General features: G+C 43.4%; 1 protein-coding gene across 1 annotated transcript in view; it reads right to left on the bottom strand.

The window, feature by feature from the left end:
- The window catches only part of LOC311605059 (bis(5'-adenosyl)-triphosphatase-like), a gene marked incomplete at its 5' end in the record, with an annotated part of 294,631 nt that overhangs the window by 24,967 nt on the left and 255,661 nt on the right, over window positions 1–14,003 (bottom strand). The window lies entirely within an intron of this gene.

Below are 14,003 nucleotides of genomic sequence, written 5' to 3'. Positions count from 1 at the left end.
TCATTTTCCATTATCAGTTTGTTTTCTAATGTCTTTTGAGAAGTAGCAAGTTTATGAATTCAAGTGTCCCTGTAGTAATGGAAACTATGAGAAAATAGCATAGAAAATGAGCAGGTTAGTCTTCGTCATTTCCGTTCTTCCTTAGACCATCCTTTCTTTGTATGCATGTTTGTATATAAGTATATATGTAATACACATTCACATGTATTTAATGTATTTTACACACACATATATTTACAATAAAGTATATGTTAAGGTTTCTGCATAGAGCAAACATGTCAATTCTCTCAGAGTGCAGGTTTTCAGTAGTTTAATCTCTCTCTTAATCTCTTATTGTAATTCAGATCTGTCCCCAAGTCTGTCCTTCCGGTGGTTCTATATGTGCAGGGATAAACTGGAGGTGAGGCTGGCTCACAGACGCACAGTGTAGGGACCCACTCACGTGGCATTGATTTGGATCATTTAACAGCACTGTTGATGACAGCCAGCACCTATGATGTGGAGGGTAGCTTCCCTGGTACTCATTACCTCACGTAGCCTTTACTCCCTCCATAAGGCAGATACTACCTAAGTCCATGTTCCCCGGAGGAAATGGGGGTCTAAAGAGATTCAGTTACTTATCCAGGCAGGTAATGCTCAGTGCCAGCATTGTCCCCAACCATTTTCCTTTACCTTGGAGAATCTATACAAATGGGCAACTCCATAGTTACTGCCCACATTTCCCTGCCTATATTCTCACCTTGAACTTGGGGTAGCTTGAAAATGACTTGCAAGCTCAGCAAAACACACGGCCTCAAAGGGTAAGGAATACACATGACAAGCTGGCCACTGGGGAACCATGGTAAAACCAAAGGAGAGCCTCACTCCACAGTCGTTCTCTCACCTCCACAGGCGTTGCTGTGGCACCACTAACCCCAACCACACACACAATACTAATAAATAAAAATTTTTAACTAAGGTAGTAATATTCATTCTCTTGAGCCCCAATCTCCCAGCCTACTCCAGGGACTCCTCCCTGGCAACTTTGCAGCAGACGGGGACTTTTCCCCCATTTATCTCTGAGCAACGTTGATGTGGAAGGCAATGTGTGGGAAAGATATCCTTGCTCTCCAGCAGGGCTGCATCTCCTCACTGAGGAAGTCAGAGCCTAAACGAGGCTCGTGAGCATAGAACTCCCACCACAAATATCATCCTGAGGGTCATGGATCTTCCTTTCAGAATTTGGCTGCCAGCACACTGCTTTTCCATTTTGCCACACAGATCTAATTCTTCTTAGTGGAAGAAAAGCACATTAAGAAATCATTTCCTGGGGCTGGAGAGATGGCTCAGTGGTTAAGAGCACTACCTCCTCTTCCAAAGGACCAAGGTTCAATTCCCAGCACGCACATGGCAGCTCACAACTGTCTGTAACTCCAACATCTGACACCCTCACACTAAAACACATAAATTAAATTAAAATTAAATAAAAATATTTTTTTAAAAAAGAAGTAATTTCCTTGCTCATAGAAGCAGCTATGACGTAGTTGCTACAGGCAAGTCAAATGGGATTGCTATTCTACCCAAGAACTAATTTTCATTTTGCTACTACCTTTGGGTCTGTTATAAATCCATCTTGTAACAGTTTGATAGGAGCGATGCAAAAGCCAGAGAATGTGGCCTTCCCACTGTGGCACTGCCACAAGAAGACACAGAAATCAAGCTTTAAGCAGCCTTGTCAACAGAGACCATAGCAGATGATTCCCAATAATCTAGAGGCAAGGAACATTAATGTTTCCTGCTTATTAGGCACCTTCTGTTGGTGTCATATGCCTTACAGATGGCAGCACTTAGACATTGTTTATGGGAACCAGGGACCCAGTAGAGCAAACTAAGCATGTTTGCAAAGTTCTGTTGGACATGACTGTTAATAATAAAATGTTTGACACATCATGTCTAAAACAAAATTTAGGTTCTTCATTTCTATAACTGCACACAGTAATCTCTAACTTCTAGTTCACTGCAGAGAGGGACTGACTTATTAATAGAGACCTATCACAGGAAGCAAGTCAGCATCCTACAGTGAAAACACATGGTGAAGGTCGAAGGCAATCCAAATTACCCTTAAAGCGTGGTTGCCATGTTTGGCACATTAAGTTAGTTGTTAGTAAGATATTCAGTTAATTGTTTGACATAGCAAATTTTCATGAATAATTTGGGGCCATATTTATATGAATAACACCGTGTGTGTGTGTGTGTGTGTGTGTGTGTGTGTGTGTGTGTGTGTGTATACGTATGCTTTTTTTACACACATAGGGAAGCTTAGTGGTCAATGCCAGGTGTCTCCCATTATCACTGTATTTTCTAAGAGTCCCTCACTGAATCCGAAGCTCACTGATTCACCTAGACTGGCTCACCAGACAAGAAGATGGAATCTGAGAGTAGAGGTGTACAGCGCCATGCCCAGCGTCTCCCCTGGGTGCTGGAGACCGAGCTCAGATCCTTGTGCCTAGGCAATAAACACTTCACAGCCACTTCCCCAGCCCCAAGTGGTTTTTACTTATGTGAAATCCAAGTTGAAATGGCTTCCATATTTGATGTGGTAACTCACATTAGAAGGTCCTTAGAAAGTTGCCACAGGAAAACTATGAGCTGCCGCTTGTAAGCTGGTTGTCCCCACACCTATTTACCTATGAATCATTGTGTGTGTGTGTGTGTGTGTGTGTGTGTGTGTGTCGTGGGGGGCGGGGCGGGGGGAAGGGGATTGCTCAAACAAATCAGATTCAAGAATACCATAATGGTTCCTCTCTCACCACTATTATTATTGCATGACGTCTTGCCCAAATCATGAGCACTGTTTAAATTCTATAGTGTATCAGTCACAAGATGTACACTTCCTCACAACAGCGCCGATATCAAGATGTGACCTTGTCCTCAGGAATGTCACAGCGTGATTGTCAGGGTTTTTAATTCTTAGTAGTAGCAGCGCTTCTGCCTGTGCTGGGATCTGCTGTACTGGAATTCCTTGTGTCTCCTCTTTGCCTAAAGTCCCAGAAGCTAAGCGTGACTCAGCTCGCTATAACAGTACTTACCATGAAGGCTCTCTTCCCTCTGATGCCACAGGGCTAAAATTCCACACAGATGTCTCATTATTTGAAGGAAGGTCTGTAGCAAAGTCATGAAGCTTGCAAAAAAACCAAACTCTTAGAACCAAAGTCTTAATTCCCGATCAACACACAGAAACCTGTGATGGCTCCTCCAAAGGAATCCTGTTTCTATAAAACTTTTGAAGAGATTTTGTATATACATACAGTATATGCCATCATCTCACTTGATCTGCCTGAAGTGATTTCTCAGGGAAGGAAGTGTTAAGAGGATTTCTGCCGGAAGAGCTGATATGTGTGGATTCTGACATTGCTCTGTCTGCGCATGGAGTGTGTTATCGCTCGGTATATGGGGAACTGATTAATTCCCCCTTGTAATGCTCAAGCTGTCTTGGCTACTGATGCTTCTCTGGTTCTGTAATGGAATACAGTAGGAGGAATGAGTCACAGGAATTTGAATGTTTTGTAGAAAGTGGAACTAACCTGGAGTAAATGTCAAGCTGCCTTCAAAAGGGAGAAAACCAATTTAATGTGTTCCTTTAAAAGCAAGTATCTGAGCAGAAACCTGGTAACTCTTAGAGAAGAATACATTTTATTTTTTTTTTAATCAGTTTTATAGAATAACATGCAGAAGAAAGAGCTTAAATAAAGCATTTTCATGGGTGAGTGTTTCTGTTTATGTAAGAGTTAATGTAAATAAATTTTTGAAAGGGTACATTAAATAGGAAAGTAAATCTTTCCTTGTTAAGGCTCTGGCTCTCTTGTTATTGCTCTGCACTAAGCTAACTTTACCAAGCACGCATTATATCCCAGGCTCTGTCCTAGGTTTTATGAGTGATGTCTTGATAAGCAAGCTGAAAATCCTCGTCTTCTGGAGTCTTGTTCAACAAGGCAGGCAGATTCATGTACGCGTCATGTAAGGGGAGTTAGAATGGTGCAAGCCGACTGGAGGTTCCACCCAAATGATCCTGGAAAAGGGGAATGGCTCTTCCTAGAGTGAGGGTCTGAGTTTGTCTGTAAACATAACAGCGGTTTGGGGATGGGCTAATACCTGGTGTGAGGAAAGGTTGCTCTGAGCAATGAAAACACCGTCTGTAAGCATGCGCTGTCTGAGTCAGCTCTGCTGTATCATGTGCCCCTGGCTAGCATCATCAGCAAACCACAGCAGCTGGAAAGCACAGGAATGCTGAACCCCAACATGTGCTGGGCAGCTTCTAACCGGGACCACCTGGCTGTCCTAATAGTTGGGATGGGACAGAGATGCCAGTGGTCCAGAAGATGATCCCAGTGTGTCAAATGCAACACTCTGGAGTACATTTTGGTCCTTCAGAGCACCTGGGTTCAATTCCCAGCACTCATATAGTGACTCACAACCATCTGTAACTCCATCCCCAGAAAATTTGACATCCTCTTCTGTCCTCTGTGGGTGCCAGGCACACACATGGCTCTCAGATATAATACACAGGCAAAACATTCATACAAATAAAATAATAAAATTTTAAAAATCTAAAAAAATAAACATTAGCATTGAATCCTATAATACCTTTGGTTATGTTTTAGGTTTTCTAATCAACCACGAAATAAGTATTTTTTAAAAATATTTTATATATACATTTATATTATTACACATATATACAATAAACTACATACAGCAAGACGAACCACAAAATATCAGGAATTACATTAATGTTACATACATAGTGTTTTGGCTTTTTATATTTGGAAATCTTGGAGAAAACATCTTTCCTATCTTGGTGAGTCTAAAATTCTGAATGTAAATTAATATCTATCATATCTCTATCAACTTAAAACATCTATCTAGACCTAAAAATATTTTAAGCCCTAAATAACCAAGCTTAATTGTAAAACTAAACTATCTGGTCTTCAATTCCATCAGAGACTTGAGAAGGAATAAAATTAATTACCTGAGTAAACAGGAAGTGCAGGTTAGCAGCTTCCAAAGTGGAAAAAAATGACAGAGATAGTTTGTTGACTGAACAGTCACCTATAACTCTCTATAACGTTGGAGCACCATCTTCAGCCTTCTGGACCAATATATCTGACAGACGTATTTGTGAGGCAGGACCTATTGAGGACTTGCTTACCCTGTCTTGGCAGAGTTTGGCCAAGAAAGAAGTCTTAATAAGTATTAATATGTCCTCAACATAGCACCAGCATGACTTATGACACAGTGGGAGAAGCCATCCAGAATGTCACTGTACCTGTCACAAGATTGTTTTGCTTAGATCATTTTCAATTATGGCAAATTATCTGTGCTGTCTTTGTAGGGCATTTACTGAAGTTGAAAACAAGAGTTAATTTTTAAAATGTATTACCAAAAAAAGTAGGTATGGTTTTAGACAGTGTAGGTTTTAATTAGAGTTCCAAGCAGGGAGGTCAAACGACCAGAAGTCAAACCTTCCACAAGGAATGGCCGGAGAATGAGTTAGAGGGCGACCAGGTATAGCAGCTGGCACACGAGGACAACAGGAGCTGGGATGGGTGGTTGGGGGGTGCAGCCTTGGGTTCCCTAGCACCTAGCATGGTAGTGTGCCAGGGGCATGACCCTGCCCTATAAATGGCCTTTCTGTCCTGGCACTTGTCTATAAAGCACAAACATACTAGTCTCCCTACAGAGGCTGCTCTTCTTCCTGCAGAAAGCTGCTCTGCCTCTGTCCAGTCAGACATGCCCAAAGTCACCAAGAAACTGTCCCCCACCTTCGCACTGACACCAAGATGCTCTCCCTTACTTACAGGGTTTCCTCACTTCCTGCTCACTCACCCCACCTCTGCCTCCTTTCAGCACCTTGCCTGGTAGACAAGGGCTCATCTTTCTGGGTGCTGGGCAGATCTGCTCATGTGCACACCCACTGTGCACTGTCTTGTTGGCCTGTCGTCTTGCTTTGCTCCGTGACAGGGTCTTACAATGTAGTCCAGGTTCATCCTTTTGGCTTGGACTCCTGAGTGATGGATTACAGGTGAGGCCTCCAAGCCTAGCGCAGCCCTCACTTTAACCTGGGGTTTAGCCTGTTGTTTCTCTTTCCTTTGACATCTTGAGCTCTTTAAATGTCTCTTCATTAAGGAAAAAAAAAAAGCAGTCATGGTCTCCTTTCTTATACTTACATGAGAAATCCCAGAAACCCCCTGGGTGTCTCTATTCACCAGGGAGATTCCAAAGCCAGTTATTTGTCAGATTATGGAGAAGTTCCGATCCTCATCAGAGGATCCACTGTTTTATGAGTTGCCAAAGACTTGACTTGACCATAATTTGCTTGAAAATAGTTTTTGTGTGTATGTATTGTCGATGGGGCCAAAATGCTAAAGTCAGCTCCTCTATTAATTAGTGTCAGCCCACTTTGAAGAAGGACAGTGTTGATGTTTAAGAATTTGTAACCCCCCAAAGTATTTATCAATGAGAAAAACCACAGCACTGGAAAATAATTATGACAAACCACTGTACTATGACAGAGTCCAATTGCTTATGCAATTATACATTAAAGTATCGCATTGTCAAACCAATTACCAAAGCGGCAGACGAGACTTTGTGGGCTTTGGACTAGATATTACTCAGCCAACTGTGAACACTGTGGCAATAGAGAGTGTACCCATAAAAGCTGTGCAAACAAGAGTGGGCATTCCAGGTTGGTCACATGCCATCAAAGACAAAAACAAAAACTGCCTTAAACGGCTTACACTAGATTGTGCAGTTTCCCCATAAAAAACCATGTTAGAGGTAGTTGAACAAACAGCAAATGTGGCTCCTGGCTGTGAGCAGAGCAGATTTCAATAGAATCATGCAGAGTCACCTGTTAGGAGCATAGTCACCGTAGCTAGGCAGGAAGGTATATATATATGACAAAATGCAAGGGCCCTGCCATGATGCTTGTGTCTGGCCATCATCCTTTCTTACAGAGTGTTGGGGCTGAATGGAAGTCCAGCGCTGAGCTGTGGGGGATTTGTATAACCTGTTATGCTTGAGGATCATCTGCATAGACAGGATGAAGTACGGCCAGCCTTATTTTGGGGACACCCACTGTTACATTCTTCTGCCGTGCAGAGTCTTATGTCCGTTCACATTATGACTGACCTCACTTAACAGCTGGGCCTGGCAGGTCAGATGAATGCCCATTACGGCCCAAGCCTGCCCACTAAAGTTTGCTCCAGGCATCAACTGCATCCACTAGCCGTTCTTTGCTCGGCAAATACTTATATGGCCCCCAACGATTTTTACTTTTAATCTTTGTTTCACTCCCACATTTATGGAAGACATGGACAAACCACAGAAAGGCCTCTGTTTGTATCCTCATACTTCACCATTTCTGATGAGAGGGGCCCTTCAGGAAGCCATCTACCCAATGGGTCACTGAGCGGCTGCTTCCTTTCCAGCATGCTTCCTATTCAGCATCACCCTTCGCATTTCCTCATGAAACCCTCAAGTCGGCTAGGAACATAAATCACTCAGGCCATGGCGTGGCTACTTTGGAGCAGTATTTCTTGTTATTAAAGTTTGCTCGGCTCCCACTGTACGCCTTCCTCTCTGTGGCACTTTCATTAGGTCCACACTTTTGTGCGCTTGGGCTGTCAAACAGCCTAGCAAAGGCAAGCACAGTGGCAGAAACAAAGCGACTCAAGCTGGGATCAAGGGCCCCGCTGGAGCCCCTCCTCGTCTGAGGGGCAAACTCACTGGAGGGCAGTTCCCAGAAGGCGATCCTGGATGAGGGCCATCTCACTCGAGACTCCATCGAGCTCTACTGGCTTTTCAGTGAGGGAAATCATGAAGTGACAGGAACTAGAGCTTTCTACGAGCTTGATTTCCTCAGGCTTCCTGCTTCCAAAAACATGCTCACTGAGAAATGAAATGAAACTCCTTCTAAAAAGCGGAGTCTGCCATGGCACAACTCTGGAGAAGGGAGCATTTATTCAAAAAGCAATTTCTTTGGCCAGTTATGTTCTATAAGCCTTTTCCCCCTGTGTTTCAGATATTGGTGTTTGTTTGAGCAAGAGTGCTCTCCTTTAATCCTGGAGTGATGTCAACCTTCAGTCCTCAAAACAGGGGATGGGAGAGGCAGCAAGCCAATCTCTGCCTCCTTTGGAATCTCCTGAACACTTTGTTTCGTATTTTCTCTGCCACATGTGGCTTCTTTTTTCAAAGGCACCTCACAGGGTCTTTGGAATCCTGCTCTCTAGGCAAGATAACTCTCCCTTCAGAGGGTAGAATGTCTGCCCTCAGGAAGCCAAGCCAACACACAGCCAAGAAAGGCAAGCAAGCTCACAACAAATAATGCGTGGAGACACAGCCTCAGATGCTTTCTTAACCCAATATTCTAAGCAGCATCAACTGTGTTCTCAAGATAAAATACACTTGAAAAAGCTGGCCCAGACGGGGTTTTGCACAGCTCTTGTTCCTATGCGTTTGATGCCTGCTCTTTGCTGAATCTACTCCATTATTCAACAAATATTACTATGCTGGCACACTGTATTTCACACTCCAATAATAAGCAGTTTAGACAGCACTTAGCACCCTTGAGAGGCGGCAGGCTGACAACTAACTAGTACGATCATCCCTCATTCTCCCTCGGCGAGTTCAGGACTCGACCACCACTATTGGATATGAAAATCTGTCCTTTAAATAAGATGACAGTGTGTTTGTATGCAGTGTTTTCATACTCTCCCATACACTTCATGGTTACTCATAATACTTAATGCAACATGAGTACTGGAGGACTATTTGACACATAAAGTACTGTTTAGGCAATAAAAGAAGAAAGAAGGGGGGAAAGCCTGTACTTGGGTCCATGGTACCCAAACCTGTCACTTCCATGAAAAAGAACAGGGGAGAATGACATTAAGCATTGTGGTCTGCAAAAGCTGCTTTGAGGAGAGGGACCCCTAAGCTGAGGGGGAGATGACAAGTCACCAAGTGCAAATACTGTGAGGAAGGACAGAGGGGCCATATGGACTGCTTACTGGGCAAATGGCCAGTGACTAAAGCACAGCGAGGGTGTCTTAAATAGAGGTCAAAGGATAATCAAGGAAGTCACAAGCATCAGAGAGAAGGGGAACGGAACAGTTTCTTGTCTACGCTCTCTTATTCAGCCTCCTCTCATGTGCTCAGAAGATGGAGTCAGGCATTCCCGATCCAAGGAACAGAAGGTGGAAAGGGCAGACAAGAACAGCTGGACTCAGCATCACCTGCAGACATGGGCAGCACCACTGCTTGGATAGACATCTGCTTGCTGGGCCTCTCACCCATTGTAACAGCAGGCCCTGCTAATGGGATACTCTGCATAGAGAAGATGGTGAGCAGTGAGCTCTTTGTACAAGTGGTGGCCTCCTCAAAGCCAGAAAGACACAGCTGGCCTGTCAAGCATCCTCCTGTATGCCCTGTTGCATGCTGGGCAAAGCTACAAGAGCCATACCAGTAGCAGCCGGCCTGGGGATGGCACCAGGACCCATGCCTTAGCAGATGAAAAATGACTAACAGAAAATCTCTCTTCTCACTAGTCTTCTTTCTCTAAGAATGGGGTTCTTCCCTGGGCGACAAAACTATGCCCTCTGAAACTGCTCCTCACCATTTGAAGTCACAGCCTCCCATGCCTACATATCTATTAATTTCTTACTCAATTGTCCCGGCACCCTTCAAAGAACCTGGCCTGTGTGAGTGAGCGGTGTAAACATTAGGAGCCAACCTTTCCCAAATGCCTCTCTATTTCCTTTAAAACCCTTCCTTAATGAAGACATAAAGCCTCAACTGCAGCTGGAACGCCGAGCTCACCATGCATGACAGCAGATCTTTCTCACCAAGGATTTAAGTGCTTTTCTCCCCTTTTAGCCAGAATATTTGAAAGAAATCAAGCTCTCCCTGCTATTGGTTCAACTGTTCATTTTATATGCCCTATAACGGTTCACAACCCAGAGGCTGACACGCCACAAAGATAGAAGGCAACTGCAAATATCCCTCTCGCTCTGTCTCTCTGTCTGTCTGTCTCTCTGTCTCCCTCTCTTTCTCTCTGTCTCTGTGCTCCTCTCTTTCTCACACACACACACACAATTTTAACACTGTGAAAAATTAAAATGCAGTAGCAGGGTTGTGAGAATTTTGAGACATCATTATGGAAAAAAAAAACCTCATCCATCTCACCTTCCTATTGTGACTCTCATGTCCCAAATTTTGTTACTGAGAATTCCCAAGAGGCCATTGAGAGAGTCTTCCTTGAGAGATATGGGTAGAGATATAGATAAGCATATATATCGTTTTGTTTTGTTTTGCTTTGCTTTTCAAGACAGGGTCTCTCTGTGTAGCCTTGGCTGTCTTAGACTCGCTTTGTAGACAAGGCTGGCCCCAAACTCACAAAAATCCCCTTGCTTCCTGAGTGCTGTGATTAAAGGTATGTGCCACCATGCCTGGCTGAGTATATATATATATATCTTCATTTGAAAAAATCTGTATCTTTATTATTCCCGATCCAGCGGGAAGTATTATTATTGTTGGGAGTTAGTGAGTGAAGAACCCATCAAAAGCTTGCAAGAGGCTTAATCTTTTAATTAATCTCACCTTTATTCTGCTCAAAGGTTTAAAGGTTTTAAAGGAGTTTTAAAGGTAGAAAATGCTTTGAAATAAATTCTTATAAGTTCTGGTTTCTATTTAAAGGCCCAGACACAAATATGTGAAAAATGCTTGTTCTTAGACTAAGAGTTTGACATGGCAATTGATGTAAGGCACTCTGAACTAAACATCCTGCAACATTTGAATCCTATCTGCCACAATGCTTCTCGGGTTGTTTGTGTCATGGCTTGCATGATCTGCATGTGAGGATGGCAGTGTGTCCTTCACTGTTTGGCTGTGTTAGGATTGCACTCTGCACCATGCAGGTCAGTCATCTCCCGCTGGGGTAAAGGAATGAAGTCTGACCTATCAGGAGAGTAGAATATCATGAAGCAAGGAACACAAATATTCAACAGTGACGCAAAGCCAACATCCAGATCTTCCTGTTCTTAGCTCTTAGTCTTGAGTCTTATAGCCATTAGTGTCACTCACACACATACTACATTAATGCAAACATGTCATTTTCAGCTATTGGCAAACTTGAGTTTCACCTACACACCTGTCAATGCTGTGGGCCCTTAAGGTCTTTCTGACATTTATGGTAAGACTGTACATGAGATTAACCTCTTCATAAAGTAATTTGACATTACTGCCTAATATTTACATCAGAATACTCCATCTCACAACCAGGGGTATACACACTAGGAATTATGTGTACATATGAAACATGTATGAAAATGTTCAACACCTAAGTAAAATAACAAGGGCTAGCCAACAGGGTGGTTCAGTGGGTAAAGATGCCTGGTTCCAAGGTTAATGATATAAAATTAAATCCCCAGAACTTATATGGTGGAAGGATAGAATCAACTCTCATGGGTTGTCCTCTGACAACAACATGCTTACATACATGTATACACGCACACACACACATACACACACGGAGGTGGGGGGAGAGAGAGAGAGAGAGAGAGAGAGAGAGAGAGAGAGAGAGAGAGAGAGAGAAAGAGAGAGAGAGAGAGAGAGAACTAAATAAAAATAAGATGAAAAACTTTTAAGTAAGGGCTTTAAAAAAAAACTTCTCTGCCTTAAAAGCTTTATGTCTGTGAGATATTCACCAACATGACCTCTGCTCTACAGATTTGCTCTATACCTCAGTTCTGAAGCAGTGTATTCCTTGTCTAGATATTAATAACATGCCTGCAATCACAGGATGAATTTCATACACTTTCCACATTTTATAAGCTCTTTGAGTCTCTTTGTTTATGTTGATTCCTAAACCAAGACTGTATGTTGAGGGCTCTGCAGTTCTGACTCCATGTTTGCTGCTTTCCACTGGGGAGAGGAACACTGCACTGATTGCTGTTTGCACAGAAAACATGCACAGGATATTGAAAAAAGAGACTCATTTCCAAGCTATTTTGACACTGGCAATAAATGACTCCAGTTCATTGACATTAGATGAATGCCTGCCTAGTAGCCAAATTATTAGTCCAAATCTGCAAGTCTTCCTAATTGGTTATCAGATTGTGGATAACTGGATGCCAAAATCAAATATTTCTAAGTCAGGCAAACTGATTTTTTGGCATTCCAGAGGCAGAAAAAAGCCCAGTGATTAACTGTCCTTTAACTTGGCAAATGGTTGGTGGGGCTTTGGGTGCACAGACAACCCATCTACTTACAAAAGAAGTTAGATTCAGCACTAGGTCTTTCAGCCAAAAGGTGACAAAATCACCAGGAGTAAATGTGGCTCTGTAGGAAGTGGTCTGCTCTCCTGGCTGAGGGAGAAATGTCCTTGGTCCAGTTCTGGGGCCTTTCTGCTTCAGGAGAGTGGACAACAAAGAGTTGGAGCCCAAGACTAATGATGGCATAATTATGTTGATCTATTTTGATGGCAATTAATGGAGCACCTGCTTTCTGCCTGGCACTGCACTAGGTGCCAGGTACACTGTGCTGCTACAAAGAGGATGTCTTAGGGTTTCTATCACTGTCATAAAACACCATGACCAAAGCAACTTGGTGAGGAAAGGGTTTCTTTGGCTGGCCAGTAACTTTCCATCATCAGGAGAAGCCAGGGGCAGAACTCGGGCGGGGGGGGGGGGGGGGGGACTAGGAACCAACTGGCATGAGCTAAGGCAGAGGCCATGGAGGGATGCTTCTTACTAGTTTTTCTCCATGGTACACTCAGTTTGTTTTCCTATACAACCCCAAACTGCATGCCCCAGGGTGGTGCCACCCTGGGCCAGGCCCTTCCTCCTCAGTCACTAATCAAAACAAAGCAAAACAAAACCAACATAAACAAACAGACAAAAACAGAGTTGACTATGGGCCAGTCTACTGGAGGCATTTTCTCAATTAAAGTTCCCCTTTCCCACATGATCCTGGCTTATCCTCCTTTTGAGACTAAGTGCCCCATGGTGCTTTAAATCTTCCTTCTCAGATAAGGAAGTAAAGGCCCAGAGATCTTAAACTATGTGTATTAAAATTACAGTAGCCCGCTTCCACATTCTCTTTTTCTTATATAACAATGGTCAGCATTTTCTAAGCATTCCTAACAGAATTAAGTATCGACAGTGAAGCACGTTGTATGCATCTGTGTGAGGGCATGTACATGTATGTGTAGCTACACGTAAAGAGGCCATGTAAGTGTGTCTGTCAGTTGTTCTCCTTCACTGTGTCACCCTTTTCTGGGGGAGGCCAAGTGAGTATCCATTTGCCCCACATGGCCACCAACAATAGGCCAAAGTTTGGTTTCACCAGACTCTAACTTGGGAAGACGTGTGAGTCCATTGGGTTTTCTATCAGAGAGCAGGTGGAAGGTCACTGACAGGAGTGTGGCTAGCCCTGGAAAAGCAGTGGCTCCACAGTATTACCCTGTCATGCATAGAAGCCTCAGGGAAGTTACATCATCAGGTCCCGCTTTCAATTAACGCCTCATGTTTTATTTACTTGAGCATCACCAAAGATCACGTGCAGCTAGGGACAGACTAGAAGAGTAGCATCCAGAACCTCAGATGAGGGTCTTGTGACATATTCCCTCCTTCATCTACCAGGAAGTGTCAATATCTCCAGTGCTATTACAACAGACATGGCTAGAATTGTATTGTTCTGCTCTAGTTGCCAAGGACACCAGGGGTAAAGCCCAAGATGCCAATATGTTATGTCCAAACAAAAGAAGAACCATGCGATATCCTTTGTCATTCTCTACCTATTTCTTTGTGGCAGGGTCTCCAAACCTGGGACCCAAGTTTTCTCAGCTAGGCTAGAAGGCATAGAACCCCAGTAAATTTCCCATCCCTGCAGTATAGATGTGGTGGTTGTTGGGCTCTGAAGGTTGAACCCCAGCACTCATAACTGTAAAGCAAATGCTCTTAACCACT

Source organism: Acomys minous (assembly GCF_964271855.1).
Source record: "Acomys minous genome assembly, chromosome: 9".
Lineage (NCBI taxonomy): Eukaryota > Metazoa > Chordata > Mammalia > Rodentia > Muridae > Acomys > Acomys minous.
Note: the sequence above shows the minus strand (reverse complement) of the source record. Positions and strands in the feature narration are given on the sequence as shown.